General features: G+C 40.6%; 1 pseudogene; it reads left to right on the plus strand.

The window, feature by feature from the left end:
- Positions 1-2,949: 2,949 nt before the first annotated feature.
- Positions 2,950-3,890, plus strand: LOC116811154 (cation-dependent mannose-6-phosphate receptor-like; annotated as a pseudogene).
- Positions 3,891-4,720: the final 830 nt, after the last annotated feature.

Consider the following 4,720-nt stretch of genomic DNA (forward strand, 5'->3'; position numbering starts at 1 on the left):
CAATAGCCATGATTTGAAAGCAGTCTAAGTGTCCATCAACAGATGAATGAATAAAGAAAATGTGGTACATATACACAGTGGAGACCTATGTAGCCATAAAAAGAATGAGATCCAGTCATTTGTAACAACATGGATCGAAGTGAAAGTCATTATGTTAAGTGAAATTAGTCAGGCACAGAAAGACAAACATCGCATATTCTCACTGATTTATGAGGGCTAAAAAATAAAACAGTTGAACTCATGGAGATAGAGTGTAGAAGGCTAAGAAGGGAAGTCAGGGGGTGGAGGGGAATTCAAGAGGGTTAATGGGTACAAAAAGTAGTAGAAAGAGTGAATGAGACTTAGTGTATTTCCTAGCACAACAGGGTGACTATAGCCAAAAATAATTTAATTGTACATTTAAAAATAAGTAAAAGTATAATTGGATTGTTTGTTACACAAAGGATAAATGTGTGAGGTTAATGGGAACCCCATTTACCCTGATGTGATTATTATGCATTGCATGCCTGTATCAAAATATCTCATGTAACCCATAGATATATGCACCTACTATGCACCCAGAAAAAGTTAAAATTAAAAATTTTAAAAACCCAGTTATACAGAAATCATACACAAAAATATGTATACTATGTGATTCCATTGGTACAAATTGCTGAAACAGGCTAAAGTAATCTAAGATGATAGCGGTCAGAACAGTTACCTGTTCTGGAATGGGGAGGTATTGATGAGGAAGAGGATAAGGGAACTTTTTGGAATGTTGGAAATGTTCGATACCTTGTTCTGGGTAGTAGTTAAAAAGCGTATACATATGTAAAATGTTATCAAAATAAAACAAAAGCTAGAAAAAGCAGTGGTAGTCAGTACTTTGTTTTCCATCCATCTGCTGTGTACCTTCCCATACGGGGCTTTCCCAAATTAGCCAACTTCAATATTTACACCAGAATAAATACCAACAAGTTTTGTGTGTGCTCTGACAACTTGGTTTCCCCCTTGTCCCTGAGCTGCCCAGACAAGGAAATAACCTGGGTACTTGTTAAAACACTTGTAATCAATTTCAGCAAAGTTTAAAAAAAAAATCAAAAACTTAGCCCCTAATGTAACTGACCATATAGGCCTCCCCAGTATACAGAGCTTTATGTGCTGTGCCTGGACTATGTAAAGAAAATTAAAACTGGATTTCTAACAAAAGGGCCAAAGTGTCAAACCACTAAAAGCAGAAAATTCCCATTGCAACACAATGCCAACTCTTACACTGGTTTATGATGAGAGAAAGTGAAGATTTACAATATACTTCTCATAAAGTTTTGACAGTCACTGAACTGGGACCTCAGGGGGCCAGCTCAGAGGTTCTACATCATTACCTATAGAGAGAGGGCAAAGAGAGAGACTGCTTAGTCACAGAACAGTCTTTGTCTTTAGAGGATTCTCACACCTGGACTTCCTGAGCTCTGTGACTTGGGATTTTCAATATTTATGCCAGAATCAAAGCAAGAAGTGAGTTAGACCCTCAGCCCAAGCTCAGAGTTGTCATGTACTGTGTTAGTCCATTCTCGCACTGCTATAAAGGCATACCCGAGACTGGGGGTAATCTATAGAGGAAAGATGTTTAATTGACTGACAGTTCCATATTGCTGGGCAGGCCTCAGGAAACTTATGGCGGAAGGTGAGAGAGAAGCAAAGACATGTCTTACATGGCAGCAGGTGAGAGAGAGTGAGAGATTGAAGGGTATGAGCCCCTTCTAAAACCATCAGATCTTGTGAGAACTCACTCACTACATGAACAGCATGGGAGAAAGAACCCCCATGATCCAATCATCTCCCACCAGGTCCCGCCCTTAACACATGGTGATTATGGGGATTACAATTCAAGATGAGATTTGGGTGGGGCACTGAACCTAACCATATCATACACCAACTGCAGATGAATTGCTTATAGTCACTCTTCTGGCATCCTTGGAAGCTTTACAAGCTAGGTTATGCTTCAGTAAGAAGCAATCTCAAAATTTCAGTGAATTATAATAAATGTTTGTTTCTTGCCATACTACATGTCCAAAATAGGTTGGTAGAAGGGCAGTGTAGATGGTTCTACTCATAGTAGATCTTAGCTGACCTCACTCTGGGACACTAGTCAACAGAAAAGGAACCACCTGGGATGTTGCCAGTCAACAAAGCATACGGAAAAGGGAATGTGGCAAAGCAAGCACTGTTTCTTTAAGCTTCCACCTAGAAGTGACACATGTCACTTCTGCTCCTAGTTCATTGACTGAAGCAAGTCGTATGTCTAAGCCTGATTTTTGAAGGAGTAGGGAAGTATAACCCTTCTAAAGGCAGAGATGCTGCATGGAAGGACACTGAATATGGATAAACAATGTAATAATCTACCAGAGAAGTCATAATAAATATGTGTTAAATCTTGAATAAATTACATAATAGATACTCTCTGAACATGAATGTCTAGGCAGCTCATAAAAATACCCACTGTCCACTAGCTGGCCACTTACTGTGCCTCAGAAACCACCTATGGCACAAAATTCATTGCGTGGGGCTTAAAACATTGCACTACCAGAAGTCATTGGCTATCAGAGAGCAAAACCCCAGGATGAGCAAGCTAGCAAATCCCTGAGGTAGTGACTGCACATTAACCTGTATCAAATTAGTATAATATTCAGATTCATTGTCCTACAATGTGCTGTTATCATTGAAAGCAGACAGCACAACCTTAGACATTTTATTTAATGCCTACTATATGCCAGGCACTATGTAGGCTATTTCACATCTATATCTTTCTTTCTCCTCTTGCCAATTCCAATTTAAATATAATGCAAAAGGTTATAAGTTGACACTAACTAACTCTAGGACTGGGGTTCACATCTAGCCCCGTGTCCCAGCCTCAGACAGGTATTTGCCGGAGAATTCTGAGCCTTTCCTATTCCCTTTGCCTGTAGCAAGATGTCCCTTTTCTACAGCTACCGAAAGGCTAGACTGCCACTGCTGCTACTCCTGGCTGTGGCAGAAAGACAATGCTGTCACACCAAAGAAAAAATCTGTGACCTGGTAGAGAAAAAGGTAAAGAGTCAGGGAAAAAGTTGGCTCTACTCAAGTGGCTGAAACCAGTGTTTAACAAAAGCTTTGAGAGCACTGTGGGCCAGGGCCCAGATATATACATATACACGTTCAGGGCATGCTGGGAAGCTAGTAATCACATATCTGGGGCAGGCCTGGTGCCAATCAATAAAAGTAACAGGAAGGAGGTAAGCAGACCCAACCAGACTCATGTCTTCAATGGAAGTAATTGGATCATGCTGATCTATAAAGAGGGTGATGAATACAACAATCACTGTAGCCAGAAGCAGCATTGTCATGCAGCAGTGATAATGGGAGTAAAGACTATCAACACACCCTAGTGGACAATGTTAATCCTGTGTCTGAGGAGGAAGACAAAGTCCAAGATTATTTCTACCTCTTTGAGATGGATAAGAGCCTGGTCTATTTCCCGGAGATCTCCCACCTCGGGATGGGTTCTGTCTTACTTATCATATTTGCATCACTGATTGCTGTCTATGTCATTAGGGGGTTCCTATTCCAGCAACTGACGGTGGGAGCCAATGGAATTGAACAGATTCCCTGGCTTAGCCTTCTGGCAAGCTCTTCACAACCTTGTAAAAGATGGTTGTTACTTGGTGTGTCATTCTAAGCCCTGAAATGTGCCTGCTGTATATGGTGGTGTGAGGGATGACCAGCTGGGGAAGGAGTCAGAAGAAAAGGATGGTCATTTACCACCAATGGGATTGTACTTTAAATATCTAGCCTCTTCTTCAATTTCCCAAACCAGAGCAAACTCTGACATATTTCTCAAGCATCTCCACTTCAGTCTCTCACCACACCCTTAATATTGCTCTTGCTTTCCAGTTTGCTTTTTATTTGCATCCTCTTTTCACTAGTCAAATTGCCTTAACTTTGTTCTCTATTTTCTATTTTTTTCTCTAGAGAGGTACAGTTTAGAATAGAACTAATATAGTGGAAGACAGCATGGTGATTCCTCAGGGATCTAGAACTAGAAATACCATTTGACCCAGCCATCCCATTACTGGGTATATACCCAAAGGAATATAAATCATGCTGCTATAAAGACACATGCACACGTATGTTTATTGTGGCACTATTCACAATAGCGAAGACTTGGAACCAACCCAAATGTCCAACAATGATAGACTGGATTAAGAAAATGTGGCACATATACACCACAGAATACTATGCAGCCATAAAAAATGATGAGTTCATGTCCTTTGTAGGGACATGGATGAAGCTGGAAACCATCATTCTCAGCAAACTATCGCAAGGACAAAAAACCAAACACCACATGTTCTCACTCGTAGGTGGGAATTGAACAATGAGAACACTTGGACACAGGAAGGGGAACATCACACGCTGGGGCCTGTTGTGGGATGTGGGGAGAGGGGAGGGATAGTATTAGGAGATATACCTAGTGTAAATGACGAGTTAATGGATGCAGCACGCCAACATGGCACATGTATACATATATAACAAACCTGCACATTGTGCACATGTACCCTATAACTTAAAGTATAATAAAAAATATAAAAAAAGAATAGAGCTAATATAGTAGGGCCTATAAAAACAGAGGCTATTGTACTCTCTTGGTATCAGTAGGTACATGTAGTGGGCAAAATGGTGTGGCAGTCTCCCTGACCCTGCTTTT

This window comes from Hylobates moloch, unplaced genomic scaffold, assembly GCF_009828535.3.
Source record: "Hylobates moloch isolate HMO894 unplaced genomic scaffold, HMol_V3 SCAFFOLD_7, whole genome shotgun sequence".
NCBI classification, from domain to species: domain Eukaryota; kingdom Metazoa; phylum Chordata; class Mammalia; order Primates; family Hylobatidae; genus Hylobates; species Hylobates moloch.